The sequence below is a fragment of the Suricata suricatta genome, chromosome 8 (assembly GCF_006229205.1).
Source record: "Suricata suricatta isolate VVHF042 chromosome 8, meerkat_22Aug2017_6uvM2_HiC, whole genome shotgun sequence".
NCBI classification, from domain to species: Eukaryota; Metazoa; Chordata; class Mammalia; order Carnivora; family Herpestidae; genus Suricata; species Suricata suricatta.
In genome coordinates, this window is record NC_043707.1 from 6,610,148 (window position 1) to 6,634,098 (window position 23,951).

General features: G+C 49.8%; 1 long non-coding RNA gene across 1 annotated transcript in view; it reads left to right on the forward strand.

Annotated features, from left to right (window-relative positions):
* The window catches only part of LOC115300387, a 44,083-nt gene extending 30,371 nt beyond the window's left edge, over positions 1 to 13,712 (forward strand). Inside the window, exons 4-5 of the long non-coding RNA XR_003912630.1 lie at positions 10,979 to 11,096; positions 13,521 to 13,712. This is a non-coding gene — a long non-coding RNA (uncharacterized LOC115300387). The remainder of the gene's footprint in view (positions 1 to 10,978; positions 11,097 to 13,520) is intronic.
* Positions 13,713 to 23,951: the final 10,239 nt, after the last annotated feature.

A 23,951-nucleotide genomic window follows, 5' to 3' on the forward strand; every position in this document is an offset into this window, starting at 1 on the left:
CTATTGCTGGGTCATAGGGGAGTTCAATGGATAGTTTTTTGAGGAACCTCCACACTGTTTTCCAGAGCGGCTGCACCAGTTCACATTCCCACCAATAGTGTAGGAGGGTGCCCGTCTCTCCACACCCTCGCCAGCATCTACAGTCTCTTGATTTGTTCATTTTAGCGACTCTGACTGGCGTGAGGTGGTATCTCAGTGTGGTTTTGATTCGTATTTCCCTGATGCTGAGTGACACTGAGCATCATTTCATGTGCCTGTAGGCCATCTGGATGTCCTCTTTGGAGAAGTGTCTGTTCAGGTCTCATTAGGTCATTAGAAGGGTTGGACAAGAAAATGTCTGAAGCCCCGGGCCAGCACCCTGCAGGCGGGACGGGGGTGGGGGGGGCGTTCGCTGCACACCAGGCCGGGAGCCAGGCCGCCTGCGCTTCTGTCTCCTCGTCTGTACATGAGGGCTCACTCACTACGTCAGTGGTCTGCGATCCCGCTGCCGACTGAAATCACCAGGGGAATTCTAAAATACACAGATGCCTGGGCTCTGCGCCCGGAGACGCTGAGTTAATTGGTCCGGGGGGGGGGGGGGGGGGGGGACTGTGGCCCGTTTTAAACGCTCGCAGGCGGTTCTGCCCGGAAAGCAGAGCCGACCACCACGGCAAGAGATGGCGAGCGCCTCACAAGTCAGCCGTCTAAGGCCCTTGTGAAGAGCCGAAAATGATTTCACTGATCATGAAAGCCACAAATTGTCCTGCAGAAAGATCCCACGATGATGCGTCTGAAAGGGAGCAATTAACCCTTCGGCAGAAGCATGTTTAAAAATTCCCAGTCACACTCCGCAAAGGCCTCCTCTGCTCAAGGAGAAAATTAATTAAAAGGGGGAAACCGTCATCATTCTGAGCCGGTTCCGCGAACTCTCCCCTTGCCTCTGCCGCGCTTGTGGAAGGACTCTTATCCCTAAGTTAAAAAAAAAAAAGTCTCCGGGAAGAGAGAGATCAATTTTATTTTGTGAAAATACTTGATGGAGCTAATGAGTGTGTGTTTTTAATAGTTCCCCTGGGAAAGGCTGTACAGTAAATATAATTGGAGATGGGGCTGACTATTCATCAAGCACGTATTTTAAGAATGCAATTATGAAAAGAAGAGCGTAGCATGGAACGTGAAATGGCTAACAGTACAGCGCGTTTTCTCACGTGTTTTGGAGAGTTCTCAAATCCCTGGGATTGGGACAGTCACCACACCGACACCCCACCAGGCCCTTCCTACTCGCATTACCTCCTGTTTAGGAAACGTGTGGAATACACCCTTGTGGCAAAATGGGGCAGGAGCTGTATGCCCCTGGGGGGCGTTTCGACAGCCCTCTGCCCCCACCCTCCCCGTCTAGCCCGGGCCAGGGTTGCCAACACGCCGGTGAACACGCACCTCTGACGACATCTCCTCTCATCTTGCTGCCGGGACCGGCTTCCAGAACAGAAGCGAAAGAAAACTTCCGAGCCACCAGTGGGTGAAAAAGAGAACAAGGAAAATACGATCATGGTAGCCACAGAGACTGTGCCCACACGCGTAGATATTTATGACGGTAAGAGAAACGGTCTACAAGGACACATCAGACTCCTCGCGCTGGCTGTCACCGAGGATGGAGGCAGAACACGTCAGGCCAAGCCCGTATTCACTGTCTGGAAATTACCGTCGCTCCCATTTGTTAAACATTCCCTAGCTGTTGGGCAACATGCTAAACCCTTAGCGTCCATCCCCTTGTTTCAGCCTCACAAAGCGGCCATACCATAGGTGGGTATGATCATCGCTCCACTGAACCCGCGAAGACAGGCTTGCAGCGGTAGGAAACGTTCTCATGGCGGAAAACTGCGCAAAACTTAGAGCTGCGTGATTCTGGAGACCCGTGCTTTTCACCAACACAGACCCCTTTGATTCGAAAAGAATGATCAAAGCTTACACTCACAGAGTGCTTAGAATATGGTAGACGCCGGGTGCTGAATCTTCACAGCCTTAGCGGGGGGTGTACCATCTCGGTGCCTCTTTAACAGATGAGAAAACTGCATAGAGAGGGGTTTGTTAACTTGCCGGAAGTAAGGTGCCAGGAGACAAACCCAGGCTGTCAGGATCGATCCACAATCAATGTTCTTGCCATTAATCTATACCAAAGCTCGTTTTTTGTGCCCATCACCGGCCAGGGGGCACAGAATGGGCGAGATCATCCCTTTCTTCAAGGAAATCCATGGGGGAGATGTATGGCTAAGAAGTTAATAGCACACAGTATGGTGTGCCTCTATCTGCTAGCTATGCGTACTATAGAGAAACATGTCCAGAGAGAAGCGTATAAGAGGTTCATACACTGCGGCGCTCAGGTGGCTCAGTCAGTTAAGCCGCCGACTCTTGATCTCGGATCTAACACTCGATAAGTTCGAGCCCCCCATGGGACTTTGCACTGACAGCACAGAGCCTGCTTGGGATTCTCTCTCTCCCTCTTTCTCTGCCCCTCCCCTGCTCATGCTCTCACTCTCTCTCAAAATAACTAAGTAAACGCTTTTTAAAATTTAATAAAATAAAGTAAAATGGTAACATACTTCCAGTCCATTGCCACTAATTCCATTTTAAACAATCCTGCAGCAAAACATGATAGCTAACATCGTCCCCCCCAGTGGCCATGTTGAATTAATTGTGACACATCTATTTGAAGAGCTAGTGTGCAGTTAGCAAAATATTATGTCATACTATTAATGCTTTAAAAATATTTTTAAATTACCTTTTAAAGCTTTTAATCACAAGGAGAAATGCTCCGATACAGTATTAAGCAAAACAAGAGGAAAAGAACTGCAGATTTAGCATGATCTCAGTCATGTAAAATAATAAATAATTAATACAAGTGGTGATGAGGATGATGATATGGGAAAATGGGCCAAAAAGTTAATAGTGATTGCTTCTAGCTGATGGAATCATGGATGATTTTTGTTCTTTTTACTTCTTTCTTTTATATTATTTTTATAGTCAGGAAAAGGTGAGCATAAAATTATGTGAAAGAAAAGACTAGAAGGAAATGTATAACAGTTAAAGATGGTGTTGGCTATGATGGTATTTTTTATTGTTTTTTCAAATTTTTATGTACAGCAACTTGTCACTTTCATAGTGAAAAGATGTATAAAGTTAAAAATTAGTAATCCCCACATTGTTTATAATGGAGAAAAGTTGAAAACAATATAAATATTCAATTGGCAGTTGGTCGAAGGAATTACAGCATTACTTGCACAAAAGGATATTCTGCAGCCACTAAAAATATTATTTTCAATGGGCTTTTAATGGTGGAGAGTTATGTTTATGGCATGTGTTTAAGCCACAATTTAGTATCAAAAACATCTTCTAAGATGCCTGGGCAGCTCAGTTGGTTAAGTGTCTGACTTCAGCTCAGATTATGATCTCACAGTTCCCCGAATTCAAGCCCCATGTCGGGCTCTGTGCTGACAGCTCAGAGCCTGGAGCCTGTTTTAGATTGTGTGTGTGTGTGTCTTCCCCTCCCCTACTCACACTCTGTCTCTCTCTCCCGCTCTCAGAAATAAACATTAAAAAAATTTTTTTTAAATCTTCCTACAAAACTATAGATTCAAAGGGACATGTGCACTCCGATGTTTATAGCAGCACTATTAACAATAGCCAAACTGTGGAGAGAGCACAAATGTCCACCGACTGATGAAAGGATAAAGAAGATGTGGAATACAATATACAATAAGTATACAATGGAATATTACTCAGCCAGCAAAAAAGAAAGAAATCTTGCCATTCAAAACAACATGGATGGAGCCAGAGAGTATTATGCTAAGTGAAATAAGCCAGTCAGAGAAAGACAAATACCATGTGATTTCACTCATAGGTGAAATTTAGGAAACAAAACAGATGAATATACGGGAAAGGAGAAAAAAAGAGAAGGAAGCAAACCACAAGAGACTCTTAACAAAAGAGAACAAACAGGGTTGACAGAGTGGGGGTTGGTGGGCGATGGGCTAAATGAACAATGAGAGCTAAAGAGGGCACTTGTGATGATGACGATGACTAGGGGTTCTATGTAAATGATGAACCACTAAATTCTACTCTTGTATTTACTATGATTACTACACTATATATTAACTAACTAGAATTTAAAAATTTGGGAGGGAAACTTGTCTTCCAATTTTGTAAATAAGAGTAATGACAAAATTTAGAGGGAAATACACCTCAGTATTAGTTGTTACATACAGGTTATCAATTATCTTCATTTTACTTGTGCATTTCTCTCTTATTATCTTCTATATCATGAACACATGAAGCTTCTATCTTTCAAAACTTTTCTTTATGTAAGAAGAAGAAGCTGGACTCATTTGAGGCTTTGAAACCAATTGCTGTTCCCTTAGTAGGCACAGCTGTGTCTTCCCTCCCAGGGACAGAGGCTTTTACAGGCTGATTTTAGTTTAGGACATGAATGGCACTGGCCCCTGGATAAGAAATTCCAGGCCTCAGCTAACAGCCAGGGGAGAGGCTAAAGGTGATAGGGATAGTGGGAGGCCTCTTGCGGCCTCCACAATCACCCACTGAGATCATTCTTCCTGCCTGGGCTTAAAGCACAGCCCTGGATAGCCCTCACTGTGTGACTCCCGGCTCCTCCGGAACTTCTCAGAGACTTGAGCACCCATAGATCATCTATATAGCTCACATTTATTGAGTCCTGTGTCAATTGCAGCGATGGCCCCAATTCTTCATGCTTTCCTGTAGGCATGGCCTTTGTTACCTAATTTTGCAATGTCCTCCCACCCTGCCCCTCGACCCTGGGCTCAGACATGCATTTTTCTCTGGTCAATAGGATGTTAGCAAACATGACACAGTACAGTCTTGACATGGGCGTGTGCCTCAAATATCACCCAGCCTAGCCTATTGACAAATGAGACACTCATAGAGCACAGTCATGTTCCCAAGGCCAGCCTAGACCAGCCTATGGCCAGCTAATTCCCAGCAAAAATCAGGGGCGCCTGGATGGCTCAGTTGGTTGAGTGTCTGGCTTTAGTTCAGGTCATGATCTCACAGTTCGTGGGTTCGAGCCCCACGTCGGGCTCTGTGCTGACAGCTCAGAGCCTGGAGCCTGCTTCAGATTCTGTATCTCCCTCTCTCTCTGACCCTCCCCTGCTTGAGCTGCCTCTCTCTGTCTCTCAAAAATAAATAAAAAACATTTTAAAAAATCGACACAGCCACCTAACCAACTCTTAGGTGACTCCTAGATGTCTGAGAACTAAATCCTTTTTGGCCTGTATGTTAAGGTTTTGCATTGTGGCAAGATGGGTAACCCTTACATGTTAGCCACTTCTCCAAGCACTGACTATAGAATAATGAAGGGGTGATAGTACCAATCATAAGGATTTTTTGATGATTAAATAACAGAGTTCATGTAAAGTGCTTACCCACTAATAAGTGCCAGCCCCTACTGCATTTAGTCCCATGGCTACAGAGCCAATGTGTCATTTCCAAGATGGCTGATGTATGAAGAGGGTGTGTCAGTTGCCTGGATCCTGACCTCTCCAGTGGAACCTGGGCCTGAATGTCCATCATAATCATAGTTCCCTTCTGAAGCCAGCCAGGCCATATTTGAATGTTCCCCAGCCCCTTGAATCTGAAGGTTCCAAGGTGGTTGAGCTAATGGTAGGCAAGAAAGACCCTGCAGATTTTCTGATCTCTCTCTATGGCTGTGCTTTCCTTCAGAGGTTCTCGGAACTTCTGTTCAAACTTGGATAAAAGGGGTTACTATGTGCTAGGTGCACTGAAGCCGGGTGTTAGGGAAATGAGACCAGGAGTCCCTGTTCCCAAACTCAAGCTCACGAGGAAGGAAGAGAGGTGGTAGCCAGCACCACCCCATTGCCCTCAGCTCCTTCCCTCTATCAGCCAGGGATTCACCGGCATGAGCATTCTTAGAGATGGTCATCCACAGTGGCTGAGAGTGGGAACATCAGAGCCAGATGCCCCAACTTCACATTCCAGCTCCCCCTCTTGCTGGTCAAGTGACCCCAGGCAAGTCCCCTAACCTCTCTGTGCCTTAGTCTCACCAAGGGGGAGACGGTAGTGAGAACAGCGTGTGTGCCACTGTGGATACACTTAAAGGTTTGAAACTATGCCCAGCACCCAGCATGCACTCAGTAAACCCTAATTATTATGACAATTATTTCTCCATAGCATAATTGTGTCTGTGACTATCTCTCCACCAGACCATAAGCTCCTATCCTATCCATCTCTATTTCCCAGTGCCTAACAAGGTATTTGACCCATCAAACATAGCCTGTTGCTATTAACTGAATTGGAGAGAACTTAATTATATTAATATTTAAGATGAATATAAGTCCAATGGACAGATAAAGGAAGAGATTCCAGGCAAAGCAAGTACCAGGTGCAAAACAGAGTATGGCAGGATATTCTGTGAAAACAGAGTGTCTCCTGTTCATAACTAATGTATGCTGAGAAGACGCTGATCAATATTCTTGCAGCTACTAGTGGTGGAAACCGAAATAAAAACCATCTTAAGTGAGAAAGAAGGAATATATTCAGTTCCATTGATTTTGGATTTCTATTCTCGCTGAGTAGAAATGGTTCATGATAAAAGAGGAGTCTGTGTCCAGTCAACACAATGGCCCATACCAGCCAAGGCATTTATGAACATTTATTGGTGTTCTTCTCCAAAAAAGTCTGGAGGTACGTGGCACAACTGAATCCAAGGATTCAGGCAGTGTCCTCAGGGACCCGTGTCCCTTTCCGGCAAGCAGAGATGATGTAACAGGACACTGTCCCTCTATGGCTTAGGTGAGTGTTATTCAAACTGCAGGTATGATATACAAGATAGATTCATGTTCAGCTAAGTACCTCCAATGGAAAGAGATGACCTCTTATTGATTAATCCAACAGAAATACCCTAAGAGGGACTTTGCTTGGCCCAACTGAGGCCATGGAACCATCCTGTGGCTGGGCATGTGGACTATCCCATCAATGGAACGAATTTCCTAAAGGGAAGAGAAATTGTAGCACCCGAAGAAAGGGAAGACATGACAGGCAGATGTAATTACAAATATCCACAAGGGAGGTAGTGCTAAAGAGGCAGACAGTGCTAGCTGATCCTCCAAACCTACTCTCCCCTCTTTGATTTCCTGGCATTACACTTCCCAACCTTTCTTGTAGCCAGGGTGGTCATTCATGTCTGGGCCGTGTAATGGAATCAGGAGTTCAGAACACTCTTCTGAGCCCTGGCTTTGAAGAAGCGAAGTGTGCGTTGTCCAAGCTATGTTTGCCCCTCCCATCGGCTGGATGAAGGTGATAATTAGGTCCTAAAGGATGGAAGAGCAAGAAGGCGGAAGCAGCCTCCGCCTCCACTCACAGAAGAGCTGCCCCCCTCCAACCCGAATATCCACCAAGGACTGGTACAGAGCAGGCACAGACTCCTGTTGTGTTGCTCCATCCATGTCTGGAGCTAGATGCTACCTCCACCCTAGCCTCTCCTAACGGGTCCAAGGAATAATGCCAGAAGTCTCCCCGGGTTGTTTCCTGCGAAGTCTACAGGGCAAGCTTGGAAGAACAGAACGCGTGCTCGCTGAACGTTAGCTGACTGATGAAATGTTTATGATGCGGGGCAGATGGAGCAAACGGAAGCTGCTGGGAAACTTCACTCCCTCTCCTCCCCCAACAGATGTCAGGGAGGATTCCAGATTCCACTTTCGCTGCGCCGTTCCTAATGAAAGGAGAGTCTGCCTCAAGTCAGCTCAGATGCCCATGGCAGTCCCGGGGCCCAGGGATTTGGCTCAGAAAAGAATTGGTGAGGATGTACCTGCTTCATTAGGCACCCATCCATGTGGAAGATGGGGCAAAGAGAGATGTGCCTCTCGATCTCTCCAGAGAAAGAGCCCGACGGGTTTTGACGGATATCCCCATAGTCTGTGCCTGCAGCTTTTCACCACTTGACTTAACAACTGCCTTTAATTTCACTGAACATAAGTTATTGATCCTGATCTCTGTTGCCTGGAAGCCCCAATCCTGATTGTTAATTGAGCTATTGATTTTTTGGCTCCCATTAGCCGTTCCTGAAGGGGTGAATCCTGGGTAAGGTAGGCAGGTGGGCTAGTGAGGTGGCGGAGGTGAGGTTCTGTGGGGAAGTGATTTTAATTAGTAATAATAGCTTCATACTTAGCCGACTGGTTTGTAATACGCATGGTGACATACCTATAGATCAAGCAGACAAACCAGCGGTGGCCCTTCTATAGGAAAATTAAATTGGGTCAATTATCTAACTGTCGGGCGATTTCAGATAGTTACTTAACTCAAAATGAACCTCTTGCCATATGCATCGAATCTGTAGCTCAGCGCCCAAAGCTTACTCAAGTTTGGAAGTATAATTAATCAGGCTGGCCTCCTCCCTGCCTTTCCAGTGTAACATTTTAATGCTCAGAAGCTTCCAGCAAACAAACAAAACGGCCATTAATAGGGGGGCGGTCGCAGAAAGGATGTACATTTCTGCCACAGACGTATTATGCGGTCATTTGCAGACAGCAGTTAACTTGGCAGAGAAAAATTCCACGATCTAAGTATCGTAAGTTTAGAAACTAAGAAAAAGGCATGTTTCAGTATTTATAGTATGGTCACATTTATGAAATGAGCAGTTATCAACAACCGAACATGATTTTATGGACCAGGACAGACGCATGGAGGGAACCACCAGAGATCCTCACATCGGCTTCTGCTGCCCTGGGCATGGAGGGGGCATGGGCGTGGCGGGAAGAACACAAACTTATTTTTGCAGATTTAGTGCATATTTACAGAATGCTTATCAGGTACCAGGCATTACTTCAGTTGTTTTCTAAATCCTAAGTCACCTGGTCCTCGACCAACTACCTGATAGAGGCACTATCTTTTTTTTGTTAATTTTTTATTTATTTTGAGAGACAGAGAGAGTGTGAGCAGGGGAGGGTCATAGAGAGAGGGAGACACAGAATCGGAAGCAGGCTCCAGGCTCTAAGCTAGCTGTCAGCACAGAGCCCGACGCGGGGCTCGAACCCACGAATCGTGAGATCATGACCTGAGCCGAAGCCAGACGTTCAACCGACTGAGCCACCCAGGCACCCCTAGAGGCACTACTCTTATCCCCATTCTGCCGCTGGGGAAGCTGAGTGCAAGTGGTGGAATCAAAACACGACCCAGAAGCTGGGTTCACCAGCACATGTCTGTTGTCTGTGTAAAAGGAAGGTCAGTAACAAGTTAACTTAGGGTGGTGGCCCTTTTTACTCTTTTTATGTACCTTCATGGATGAGTCAAATATTTCATGGGGAGCACAAACTATCCAACTGGGAAAAAAATTAAGTATTACCTGGCCCCACTCAGACCCACGGCCTAATTTATTCATGCAACAAGCCTTTATTCAGCCCCTACTGTGTGCCCATCAGTATGCCTAGAAGTCTGTATGCATTTTCTCTTTTAATTTGCCCATTTCTGTCCCCCCCTTCTCGTATTGTCTCTGTTTTCAGATGTGGGACAGAAGCTTAGAGACGAAGCAGCTGGCCAAATCCATGCGGGAGGTTGTGGCGTAAAGGGAAATGAACCCATGACTCTAGGCTAGTGTCACAAAGTAGAAATGCAACGTGAGGCAAAGGTGTCATTTCAAAGTTTCGAGTAGCTATTTTCTAAGTTAATCTATTTTTGAGAGAGAGAAAGCATACATGCAAGGGGATGGGCAGAGAGAGAGGGAGACAGAAAGAATCCCCACAGGATCCGTGCTGTTAGCACAGAGCCTGACGCAGGGCTCCAGCCCACAGTGAAATCATGGCCTGAGCAGAAACCAGGAGTTGGACCCTTAACCCAGGCATCCCTCTAGTAGCTTCTTTTTAAAAAGTTGAAAAGAAATGGACAGAGTTCATACCAATGCATTTTAACCTAATATATCTGAAATGTATTATTTCAACATGTAACCAGTATTTTAAACATTAATAATGAAATAAGTTACATTCCTTTTTGTGCTAAGTCTTCGAAACACAGACTGTATTTTCTACTTACAGAACATCTCAATTCAGATCCTACATTTCCCCCTGGAAATAGTTGATCTGCAGCTAGCTTTAATAACATTTGCAGTTGATAGAATGACAAGTTGTTGTGAGCATACTTACAGGTTTTTCAATAACGGGATCAAGGAGCAGTTTTTAAACTGAAACTGAAATTAAGTAAAAGTAGAGATTCCATGCCTCAGTCTCACTAGCCACCGTCCACATGCACAAGAGCCACATGGGGCTCAGTGGCTGCCGTTTGGACAAGGCAGACGCGGACTGTAAGCGGCACAGAGGCGGGGTCCCATTTGTCTTTTCCCACCAGCAGAAAGCACTGACTATGGTAGGTGCTTTAGAAAAATCTGAGTAAAGGGTGAGGGGAGAAGAGAGATTTCAACCAACCTGTCCCTGGGTGGCTCAGTTGGTTAAGCATCTGACTTTAGTTCATGACTTTAGATCATGATCTCATGGTTCGTGGGATCGAGCCCCGCGTCGGGCTCTGTGCCGACGGCTCGGAGCCTGGAGCCCATTGTGGATTCTGTGTCTCCCTCTCAATAATGAATAAATAATAAATAAACCGACCTATTTTAACTTTGCTCCCTCCCCTTCTTGTAATTATAGCCAGTTCAGTTGGCATACAAAAACAGAGAAACCCCGAGAAGGCTGCAGCCTGACTATTGATGGTGCTTCTACTCCCAGCCAGGCGCTCTGACCTCTGACCTCTGCTAGACCCCTCAGGCAGGCAGTGGATCTCAACTCCAAGCCCAGCCTCTCCCGCCACCGCTTGCTGGCTGCAGAGCTTTCTCTGCATCACGTGATAGGCTGGAGCTGGTGATCGCTCCTTCCTCAGAGAGTCAGTATGGGGACCGATGTAAACTCCCCACACAGCGCCTGGCATGCTGCAGACACTCAATCCATTATGGTTCCCTTCCTGTCCTCCCAAGGTGATGCCGGGGATCAGCAAGCTGGACCTAACAGGAGATGCAGTATGCCAGCGAAGGGCCTCGCGAGATCAGAAGACGCCGCCGTGGACACCTCTAGCTTCTGACAGTAACATCTGGGGTAAGAGTCAACACAGCTTCTGTGAGCTCGAAGCAGAACGACCGAATTCCTGTAGTGAAATCAGCTCCTCGAGGGGTAGAAGACTAAGCCTGCACCTGATTCCGTTTGCATCTCTTTAGACCCGCCTCCCTCCGTCTTCCGCTTTCATTAGCCCCGTCCCCCAGAGCCTTCCCTAATCACCAGCCCTCGTGAAATTCTAACACCACAGGTACACTGTTGATCTGCTTCTGTGCTGGACGCCCACGTGCGCTCGGTGCATAGCATGGTTTTGACACCAGGTCCGATCGCTGCCCCCCACTGGATGCCCTGTCATCCCCCTCGAGACTGCGTGATGTAAACTAGTGGTTCTCCTCGGGGAGGGCTGATCCTCCCCTAGTTAGGGGACACTTGACGATGTCTGGAGACGGTGTTGGTGATCACAACTGGGGGGCGGGTGGGGGAGACCCTCTAATGTGTAACGGCCAGAGATGCCGTTAAACGCCCCATAGTGCGCAGGAGGGCCCCTGACCAAATGTTCATAGTATGGGGGGCGTCAGACCCAGCTTAGGGCCAACTCATTCTTCATTGCTGTGACGCTAAATGTGGGGGCTGCCAGCACCCCGAGTCCTCCAGCCGCAGACCCACATCCTAAACCCTGCAGGGCGGATGCTCGCGCCCATGGCTTCTTGTCGGGCCCACGGGAGGCATGTAGCCCAGCGGATGACCGCCAGCCAGGGAGCGTGGACACAGAATGGCCATCCTTCCGTTGACCCTGCCCTGAACTACAAAGGAGCTGGGGGCACCAACATCGCCGACTCCTTTCTCACACCCGAGCCGCCCCCCGGCTCTGGCTCCGCCCGGAAGGGCCCGCTTGGCAAGTGTGAGCTCCCTGTCGCGCCGTGAAGGGCCGCCAGGCCTCCCTCTCCAATTCGGCGTGTCCTCTGAAGGAGAACCAAGCAGCCCGGCCCGTGCGGTGCAAACGCTTCGCTCCTTCCCGCGGCGCAGCCTGACCTTGCCGGGCGGGCAGCGGGTAGGAGGCAGAAGACGCTGTTTCTGAAGCGTGTCAAGCGGGCGCTACTTTGGGCTGAGTTGTAGGGAACTGGAGATCTATAAACCCTTTTATGTGCAGGGAGAAAGGGGCCGGCGTCGCTCCCGGCGAGTTTCCCAGGCGAGGAGCCGAGCGGGGGCCGAGTGACAGTGGGGGCGAGAAGCACATTTCCCTTTTAGTAACAGGCTTATAAAGCTACTTTAAAAAATAAGGCTGGAAAGAAAAGATCCTTGGATTTACCGCCGGAAGGGAAGGGGGCTGGGCTGGTCAAGCTGGCTGTGACCTTGCAGGGACATCCTGTGCGAGATCGGAGGAAGTCCAGAGGCCCTGAAGCACACCCCAGGGCCGGCTGCTCCGGCTTGGGACCGGTGACCGCCAGGGCTGCCCGCAGCCTCAGGGAGCCCCTCCGCGGTGGACTCTTTGGTCCGGGGGAGGGTGCCTCTGAGTGCGTGGCTTCCTCCCCAGCCGGGCCCCAGACACGGAGACCCGCCGTCCCTGTGACAACCCGCCCCCCTCCAGAGCCCTGAGGCCACCCTGGGCCTCCTCACTACTACCCAGGGCAAGTCCTGGGCACCAGACAGGTAGATGCTCTGGGCATTTTTCCTGCCTTTTCTCCACTCTTCCTCTTTCCTATCCGCTCCCTGCTTTTTACCACTCTTTTCCTCCTTCCTTCTCTTCTTTCCTTCCTTCTTCTCAAAGAATTCCTCTTGTCACCGTGCAGGGGATGGCACTCCTGCTGTCTTACGTGGCCAGACATAACTGGGCCATTCCCCCTAATGCAACCCTCTGTGGCTCCCGACTGAGGCCAGCCAAGCCCCCAGCGTGGAAAACCTCAGAGCCCACTGTCCAGTCTCAGCCCAGAACACCACTGCCTGCGCATATGCGTACACATGTGCACATGACAGCACACGTGCACACACAGCAGCACCCACATGCACATGTGATGCACACCACAGAGCCACATGCACCACACGTGTGCATAAACACTCACACACACACCACTTTCTGCCATTCCCAGGCATAGCATTTTAAGCCTCTGCTCATGGGGCACCTGGGGGGCTCAGTCAGTTAAGCATCCTGCTTCAGCTCAGGTCATGATCTCATGGTTTGTGAATTCGAGCCCCATGTCAGGCTCTGTGCTGATGGCTCAGAACCTGGAGCCTGCTTCAGTTTCTGTGTCTCCCTCTCTGTGCCCCTCCCCCTGCTTATGCTCTGTCTCTCTCTCTCTCTGTTTCTCAAAAATAAATAAACATTAAAAAAAACGTAATCCTCTCCTCAAATTAGAACAAGCTAACATACAATAAATGGTGTCTTCATGCTGGAAACTTTGGCTTGACTGGTTGCCGAATCCTCTCATGAATGATGAGCCTGATTCTGCCATCAACCCCATTTTCCAGACGCAGAAATGGACGTGTGAAGAGGTTACAGTAACCATCAGAGAGGCCATCATGCTACAGATGAGACCTGAGCCTAGACACCGTCCCCACAGTGGCCCTGCTGTCTCCACACCTGCATCGCTGGCCCGACTTCATCTCTACCTTGAAAGTCCTCTTCCTCCAGTGAAATAAGACCATTTGCTTTTCCCTGCATGAGCCCGTTCTGGTGTGTGTGCCCCGAAAACCTTTCTTTTTTGCTTTATTTAGCGAACGCCAAAAACCGTGACAGATACCAGCAATAGCATAATGAATAGAAACCAACTCCTAAAATAAGTTCTACGAAGCCAGGCACCACATCTGTCTTGTTTTCTGTGTCCCCGCAGCCCAGCGTGGCGCTTGCTACAGAACAGGTGCTCAGAATCCATTTGATGACAGAAACGGAAGAATGAGGGAGCACAGAGTCAGAGAGAGGTGGCATCTTCTTGCCGAGATTCCGTCTTGAAAATAAGCACCAGGACGTGTTCTCCGAGGCACTGCTTCCGAGGCGCATCCGTTACTCTGGCTGACAACATCATGCATTCACTCGACGATCGCTTACTGGGCTCCCGCTAAATGCAGCTCCCCTTGCCAGGTGCTGGCGATACGACACAGAATAAAATCCGATCCCTGCCTGTAAGGGGCTTAGCTGGCGGGGGAGCAGAAGACAATTACGGAACAGTGTCCGGAATCTGCCACAACTGGGGTAAATGACAGGGTCACGGTTTTGAGAGCAAAGGGTGTGGTTCTTCATCATACAAAAGGGGTTATAGGCAGCCTCCTAGGACAAGTGACATCTGAGCAGAGACTTGGAGTATGACATGGAATTAGCAAGATGTGTGTGCACGCGCACGTACTGCCCCTGGAAGGTGTTGGGAAATGTGTTCCAGGTGGAGGTGTCGACACGTGCAGGATGCAGAGGGGAGAGGGGAGAGCAGAAAATGCTCCTTATGGATCATGCATGCACTGATGGGCGGGCGCTAAGGCCGGAAAAGGAGTTCCTTCCATGTTTACTGATTCTATTCATAGAAGGTAAAAAAAAAAAAAAGTAAGTAAAATGCTTCCTGGACGTCAATTAGATCCCCTCGAAGAACCGGGGTCCTGGTCCCCCAAGCAAAGAAAGGTTACTGCACATGACAGAAGACAAAAATGCAAGACAGAAGAAAATATGGTGACATCATAGTGGCTCCTTCCCCATGTATCCGCCACCAGAAAGGTCCCTGGAATCCTCATGTCCAGGTGGAGGCAGGGGCGTGGCTGATCAGAGATGTAGCTAGGAAGCTCCATCCATCCTCCTTCCCTTCCTGATATTTTGTCACTTGTCACCTTCTTTATTAATGTTTATTTTTGAGAGAAACAGCGTGAGCAGGGGAGGAACAGAGAGAAGGAGACAGAATCCGAAGCAGGCTCCAGGCTCTGAGCTGTCAGCACAGAGCCAGACACGGGACTCAAATCCACGAACTACGAGATCATGACCTGAGCCGAAGTTGGATGCTTAACCGACTGAGCCACCTGGGTGCCCCATAAATTCCCATTTTTTAAATTTCCTTTATTGCATTTTGTAATATTGATCAGAGTAAAGCAAACATTTTTAAACCAGCAGGTGAGGCAGGGAAGGAAGGTGAGTGAGAGAAGACAACCACGTGGCAGCCGTGTCTCATGCTGGCTCTCGTGGGAGCAATAAACACCAGAAATGCTCGGCCAAGGCCAGAGCGGAGTCGAAGAAAATGCTGTTGCGTGTGGCAAAGCCACTGCTAGAGGATCGGACTCTGTTGTGATCACTTTGAGGCCGGTCCTTCCCTCTACTGGGGCGATCTTCCCCTTTCCCTCCTCCACCACTCCTTTCCAAATTCATCACAGTTATATTCAGGTCAGATTACATTAATTGAGCACCTACTGCATGCCAGGTACTGAGACATTCAAGAAACGGGTAACTAAACATCAAGTTCCACCACCACTTGGAAATTCGGTTGAAGGCCGGTGTACAGTTTGAACTTGGATATTGCCTTCACTCCCCACCCAACATAAAGACGTGCTCAGTGTTCGGTGAGAATACCAAAGGAGTCTTCAGTCATTCCATCCAGACAGGACTGAAGAAGCTTTCAAGAAGAAAATGCTTGAGATCAGCCATAATAATGACCCCTACCATTTAGCGAGCACCTTTTATGAGTCTAAGGCCGTCGGAGGCTTTAATACATCGCCTCATGGCCGGCCTGCGGAAGTCCTCGAGGGCAACTCGGTCACCTGCCCGACAGCCAGCCTCCTGACTAAGAGGGCCACCAGCTTGCTCACCATCCTCCACACAGTCACCTGAGATTTGGCTCCCCCCCGGCCCAGGTTGTGAGTTCTGGTTTCTCTAAGCCAGTGACAGTGGGCTGGAGCAGTGCATATGACCCAGCTCTGGCCACTGGACTAAAGTGGAAACTCTGTTGCTGCAGAGCTTCTGAGAAGGGCGTACTCGTTCACCAAGACCCCAGGAGCGGATGTTGACCTCGCTGCCTCTTGGTTTCGTCATCTGCACATGATACCTAGGCAGGCGGCATCTGTCCTAGAGCACGGAGGGACCCAGCCTACAAAAGAAAGCCAGTATCTGTAGATGTCAGAACTAAAAGACAGAGGTGGGCAGGGAGATCCCTGACTGCTTGATAACAACCCTGGGCCGAATCAACCACCTCCAGAACCACTGTGCCCAAGACTCTTGTGTAAGCCGCGTTTACCTGCAGCCAACGACAACCTCCAGGATACAGTGTCACTGTCCCCCACTTTATAGTTGAGCAGACTGAAATTCGGGGACTGTTAGTGTCAGAGCCAAGATTCAAACGCACGCTTCCTGGCTCCCAGTCCTGTGAACCTCCCACGTACCGCCGCAGAGGAGATCAAGATTCACAGGCAGGAAACGGAGCGGGTGGGGAGTGAAGAGTCCAGGCTGAAGAAACAGAGTCAGAGGAGGCTGGGAACCCAAGGGAGGGGCCCGAGTGTGTAACGGGAGCCAGAAGGTGATGAAGGTGAATGTGGTCCCGTCCCAGTGGGTCTGAAATACCAAGTCAGAGTGGACTGTGATGCACCTGTCAATGGCAGAAGAGGTTTAGGGAGGCCCTGACCCCCTGAGCTTCCCCTTCCTGGGGCCCCGTGAAGAATTATAGTCACAGGCTGCAGGACATGGGGGTCGGAAGGAGCTAGTGTGACAGCCCAGCCTGACGACCAGGATCTCCAGGCACTGGAACTGGAGCCACCAACAGATGTGCTAAGTGACAGATGGGAGTGAGAACGTGAAGCCAAAGTGACCTCCTCTGAACACGTTCCCACTCCTCCAGGGGACGCCATGCCTCCCCTGCTCCGTCACGTGTTGTCTCATCAGCAAGAAGAGTGGCCCACATTCGCACGTCGGTTTCACACCGTGATTTCTCCAGCACTTCTGTTCCAGGACCCAGAGTTCTTCGTGTGCCTGAATATTGCTGCGCCCTCCACCCCTTTCTTCTGGCGCCGACCAGCCAGCCCCTCCTTCTCTGCCACTCAGACATGGCACGTGTGTTCCCCGCTCACCAACATCACCCTCGCTCTTCCCTCTCCCTCGAATGCGATTACCAAGTCCCTTAAAATCCGCTTCCTTCTCATCACTCAGGTATCAGCTCCCCTGGAGATCCTACTCCCCCTAGAACCCCGGAAGGAGGGACAGACAGACAGAGAAAGACAGACTGAGACAGAGACTGTCTTTGTCTGCTGTTATCTGACACTATGAGAAAATCCTGAATGTTTTGAGAATAAACATCCTACATATTCCAAGGGCCAAGTGCAGAATGCCATTTCCATGTAAATGGCCCAGCCGAGCAAAGCACCGACTCACCCTGAAAAGCCGTCTACCTGCGGGGGGCGGCGGGGGGGGGGGGGATGTTGTTTACAAGAACAATGCCAGATGTTGGCCTCAGAATGCCCTGCCTTGACATTTGAAGGCTGCCAAGGGAGATACAGGGACTTAACGGCAGGCAAAGCAAAAGTAGCAGAACGCGGTTCATTTAGAAGTGACTTTACATATTAAGTTAATTCCCGGTGTAATTCAAGAGTCTGATGGGGATAGCAGAATCACAGAAAGAACGGAGTCCTTTAAAAGTGCAGGAGACAGAGCAAGACCCATAATTCCATCTACAACTAATGGTAGTTGAAATTGGTTGTCTCTGATTTGAATAATCTTGATGGCATCGTTATTTTTAATTGTGATTAGTGGTCGTAATGTGCTAATAAATAAGACTAGAGACAAGGTACAACCTTGCCTTGTCCCACAAATGATCTGGAATCAGGACCGCTGGAGGCTGGGAAGGCTCTGGACAAGAAGCACAACCCCCCTACCCCCCACACACACACCAAGACAGATGCTCAAAGACAATTTTTGTGAGCTTTTGAGACAGAAGGCTTAGCGTAAATTTCCTCTGCTTCAAGGTCAATCAATTAAAAAAGCCAAACCAACGAGGTAGCGCTGGACTGCCCTTCCCTTATGGCAGCTCTCCGGATGGAGGACGCCACTCACGCATCCCAAACACCTCGTCACAAAGTAGCCCTGGGAAAGTCGCTCAGGTATGGTGACTGTCATCCAGCCCTATGAACACAGCGGCCCGCTGCAAGCTTCTCCTCCAGACACTGTGCAGATCTCAGTGGCGGGATGTTTTTGAGGTGGTGGTGAAGCAGATGAGGAAGAGACCCACCCCCGAGCCCAAAAGGTGACCAAAGTCAAGCCCCGGCTTCCACCAGGTTTCCAGGAAGACGTTGCCCGAGGAAGCATGTTGGTTTCCTCCAGCTGCCAAACTCTGGGGCTTAAAACAACAGAAATGTGCTCTTTCACGTTCTGGAGCCCAGAAGTCTGACATCAGGTGTCATCAAGGTCCTGCTCTCCCTTCTAAAACCTCCAGCAGTTGCTGGTGATCCCACAGCCTGGAAGGGAACTTAATTTATACACAACATGGTGGGCATGCACTCCTTGTTAATGATAAATCTGTTTCCACCAAATGGATCAATACATCAGTAGATCTCCTCAACCTGGTCGGGTCAGCTAGGTCTCTGCCTACTTTGTGCTCCCTTAAGGCCCCAGCTCAGAGTTACTGGGAGGTCAGAGAGCAGTAATGGGAGCTGGGCACCTTTATTCAACCCCGACGGAGGTTCAGAGAGGTTCAGCGGTTAACTAAGGTGATGCTCCTAGCACATGGCAAAGCTAAGCTTTTAATCCAGAGACATGTTCTTTCCACTGCACCACAATGGTGGTTCTAAATGTTTATTTCAGGGCATCTGGGTGGCTCAGCCAGTTGAGCATCTAACTTCAGCTCAGGTCATGATCTCACGGTTTTTGTGTTCAAACCCCACCTTGGGCTCTGTGCTGACAGCTCAGAGCCTGGAACCTGCTTCAGATTCTGTGTCTCCCTCTCTCTCCGCCCCTCCCCTGCTTGTGCTCTGCCTCTCTCAAAAGTAAAGAAGTAAGAATTAAAAAAAAAAATACAATAAACAAGTTTATTTCAACAAACAGGTGAATGAGTGCCTGAAGGAAGCCGCTATCCAGTCACACGTGAAGTGGTCTCCAGTTCGTCTTGGCAACGTTCTAAGCTCTGGGAAAACCCAGGAAGGCCGTCTCTCACCCACCTGCCCCAGAGCGTGGCAGAAATGCAATCACAGTGTTCTGAGCTGGGATCCTGTCTCTTCAGATGTCAAGCCACTGACTGAAACAGCCCTCCCGTCGTCTCTTCTCCCCCAAACAGAGGCGGAGGCTCAGCCGCTACCCCATGACTCGCCTAATCTGCCTCTCGACGTTCATCCCCTGCGGCTGGGCCACTGCAAGCTTCCACCTCAAGGACCAGGGACACCTGGGCTGCGGTCGAGGGAAGAGACTTCTAATAAATGAGCTCACGTGTATAACAGAGCGGCCTTGAGAAGAGGTAACGCTGCTCACGGTGGTGCAGGCACCGGAAGTCATGTTAGCTGTGTGATCACTACTTCCCTGGCTGACCGCAAGCTTCTGCACAAGCAGCTGGAGTCACGTGCGGCAGGCTGAGCGCCTTCAATCTCAGAAGTTGACGTTCTTACTCATCTGGAAGCTGGAAGTCCGAGATCAAGGTCTGGACAAGGTTGGCTCCTTCTGAGGGTGGTGAAGGAGGGTCTGTCCCAGCACACCCCATCCTTGGCTTATACGCGGCCATTTTCTCCCCAAGTCTTCCCTCTGTGGGTGTGTCTTGGCCTAACTTTCCTCTTCTTATAAGGACACCTGTCGTATTGGATTAGGGCCCACCTCGTATGGTCCCATTTTAATGGAATCACCTCAGTAAAGACTCTGTCTCTAAGTAGAGACACATTCTGAGCCACTGGGGTTGGGGCCACAACATACGAACTTGGGGACACAATTCGTCCCCTGGCACTGATGTTTCCACTGGCAACACGGAGACCTAAGGCAAAGCTTTTTAAACATCAAGTCTTAAGAAACTGTTCCAATGACTCGACAAACTTCAGTTTCCTTCACTGTAAGCCCCGGCCTCTCTAAGCTCAGACTTCCCAACATGAGACAAAGGCATTTGAGGGGCACCCGGGTGGCTCAGTCAGCTGAGTGTCTAACTGTTGATTTCAGCTCAGGTCATGATCTCACCATTCATGAGTTCAAACCACACGTCCAGCTCTGTACTAACAGCATAGAGCATGCTTGGAATTCTCTCTCTCTCCCTTTCTCTTCCCCACTCATTCATTCTCTCTCTCTCTCTCTCTCCCTCTCTCTCTCAAAACATAACTAAATATACGTTTTTTAATAAATAAACAAAGGAGTTTGAGCCAGAGGAGTTGCCAGGAACTAGAAACCACAGATCCCTGCTCTCACACTAGTTTGTCCATGAACTCGGTCCACCTCCAAGTATATGTTCAAAGTCAGGAGATGTGAGAATGTGGTGAAGGAACCCAGGCTGGGTAGAGTTTAGGTGAGCGGAGGGGGGAGGCAGGTGTATCAGCTAGGAGCTGGAAAGTAAAGGGGGGAGGAGAAAGTCCATTTCCGCCCCCACCCTCTGCTATTAAGATTGTAGTGTCCACATCCGCCAAGTTTCTAGACTTGCCACGGGAAACACAGTTTTGAGTGGACCCTTCCGACGCTGCTTTGGAGCCCAGAGCCCTGGGAGACCAGGCCACCCCGTCCCCCTCCGAAGCCCCGAGGCCCCGCTCCTGCTCCCGGAGTGCGTTTCTACTCCCGCGTGTCTGTTCCTGCCAATTACCATACTAAGCTAATGGAGGGGAGTTAACAGGAAGTGTCAGAGAGTTTTATAAAATTATCATGTCAACTCTCTTCCTGTCAGTGTGCATAAGGGAAGCAGACAAGAAAATGATATTGTCATTGAAGAGTTCACTTTAGATGTTCATCTCTTATCACTCATCATTACTCCATATTAATTGCTTTGTATTGGCAATCTCTGGCTGTCAGTTACTCCATAAAGGATCTTGCTGAGATTGTGGCTGGACGGCTTCCGTTAGCAAGCAATCCGAACCATATTTAACTTGAGCAGATTAACCGGAACCACGCCCCGCCGCCAGGCGCAGGCAGAGAGGGGCAGGCGGAAGGCGGAAGGGGGCGTGGCCTTGGAGACACAGACTGGATTCCTGGCACTACCCATACCCAGTCCTGTGGCACCGGGCACACAACTCCCCTCTTTGCATCTCAGCTCCCCGATGTGCAAGACCAGGATAGCACAGTGCTCTTGGGTGCACTGCCGTCAGGGGTTGAAATGTATGGTAAAAACACTGGACGCGGTCTTTGGCCCAGAGCTGGTGCCAATAAAGGACTCCCATCAGTATTTTCCCTTGGTACAAGTTGTATGAGAGAAGGTTCAATGGACTTACCCAGATGGGGCCACCTCCTCCATCACATACTGCCTGGTGCTCTCATTGTTCCCATCAGGAGGGAAGAGAAGAATTGGGCTCAGTTCAGTCCGACAAACATTAGATGGCTGCTAAGAGCCAGTCCAGGGACAGAGAGAAGACTAAGCTGGGGTCTCCACCAAATCTTTGAATACACCGGGAGCCCTCGGGCCACAGAAGCACAGGCCATTCCCTCTAACTGGAATGTTCTCTCCTCTCTTCACTCCGTTGACGCACAGGAAGGTGTCATTTTCTTCTGAGCTCAGTTCCTTCCTCCTCCAGGAAGCCTTCCCAGACACTCCTGAGGCAACGCCTGCAGTGCATCCTTATGGCTTGTGTCACAGTTGTGATGGTGCATAGATGGTCTCCCGAAGGTCACAAGCTGCACTGGGGCGCGGGGGGGGACCGCTTGTGTTTTCTCCACCATGGAATCCTCAAAGCCTGGTACCCTGGGGGGAAGTCAGACACACACAGGGTAGTGCCAACGGATGCCATTACACCTGAGCAGGTGCCACCCAGATGCCACTGAGATGTCACCTTCTCCCCCTCCTCCTCCTGGGAGCTGTAGGCTCAGGAAAGGGTGGCCCTAACTGCTACTTTCTCATCCAGTGTCCCTATGGTGGGGGAGGGGCCAGAAGACCCCCAAGACTCCAGGCAGCAGCTTCCGGCACGTTCCACCCACTTGCTCCTCCCTAGAGGGAGGCTTCATGATGTCAGGTCCCTTTCTTTCTGTCATCCCCACCACCAGTGCCCAGCATGCACCAGGTGCACAGCAGTGTGCAAAAACTCCCACTGAACTGACGGAAGACTGAATTACTAGATCTTGGGCCCTGGGTCAGCAGCAAACCTCACCTCTTCCAACCAAACCAGCATAAGAGACACTGTGCCCCAGCCTGGATTTGGTCCGTAGAGATTTGGGGAACATCCCCTTCACCCCCCCCACCCCCCACCCCAGCCTTGGATGGAGATTCGCCTCCCTTAGGAAATCCCCCACATCGCAAAACCCATTCGCCTCCAGACAGACAAATCCAGAAAGCAAGAGGGGCTCCCACGTTCACCCTGCATCAGCACCTCCCCACGGCAGATGGGACAACAGAGTTTGTTCGCAGAGCCATGCGAGGCAGGGTGGCAGGAGCCTGGACAGGGCATCCGAGCACTTGGGGACAGACCTGCTGGGCCGCCGGGGCAGGGTGTGACCTTGGGCCAATCACTGCGCGTTTCCGAGACTCAGGTTCCTAATCTATAAAATATCGGTGGCCGCACAGTGCAGTCGGGCCTTGGGAAATATTTGCAACCTGTAGAGTCCGGGCAGCTGTTGGTTCGCAGACCGGCCCGGCCGCACACAGGGAAGATGGGGAGAGAGCCAAGAGGGAGGCAGGGTTGGAGAGCAAGGGGACTTACTAGTGACACTCGTCCTGGGCGCTGCGCGAACCGGGATCTCTGCACCTGCCGCCTGAATCCTAACTGTGTAGAGGCCCTAACGGGGCTCTGCGGTGACCGTCTCCACCACACCTCACAGTTCTGGCAGTGACTCCATGGGGGGAACTGGGACGTGGGCGGAGAGAGCCGGGGTCCCGCCCTCTCCATGACCTCCTGCCACAAAGTCCTTTTGCATCAGCACGAAGCCTTTGAGAAAGGGCCTTCGAGCTAGTTTCCACTCATTTGGGTCCAACATGCAGTAGAGCCGGCAAAGTTCCAAGCTTGATGAAAAAAAACAACAAACAAAACGGCCCAGTGATTTTAAAAACCACTTCATGTATCCACACAGCCAACAAGCATAGGAAAAGTGCTCAACGTCAAAAGTCGCCAGGGAAATGCGTATTAATTGTAATTAATGTGCCACCGCCCCGCCACCAGCGTAGCGAAATCTCCAGCAAACCACTCTGACAACCCCACGTCCCAGGGACATTGTGGAGCCACTGGAACTCTTCCGTGTTGCTTAGGAAATACATCACTCATAAAACTCCTTTGAGGGGAAAACATCTCGCTGTTTCTCATACAAGTAAACACCTCCTTGCCTTTTGATCCATCTCAAAATGCGCACCCAGGAAAACATACCTTCACAAAAGGACTTGTGCAGAAAATGTTTGCAGCAATAGCTCTATTCATAAGAGCTGATAGAGGCGGGGCATTTATCAGCAGAAGAATATCCAAGCACCCTGCAGCCAATAAGACGGATAACCCGCTACCACAGGGAACAGCATGGACGAGTCTTTAAAATGTGCCGCCAGGGCGCCTGGTGGTTCAGTCAGTTAAGCGTCTGACTCTTGGTTTCAGCTCAGGTCACGATCTTGCGGTTTGTAAATTCTGGCCCCGCATCAGCTGCACACTGACAGTATGGCACCTGCCTGGGATTCTCCATCTCCCTCTGTCTCTCTGCCCCTCCCCTGCTTACATTCTCTCTTCTCTCTCTCCCTCAAAAATAAGTAAAGCACTTTTTAAAATGCGCCTAATGCATATTTAAGATTTGCCTTATTTCACTGTTTGCAACTTTTTAATCAAAAGAACAATCTGTCGGGGCGCCTGGGTGGCTCAGTCGGTTGAGCGTCC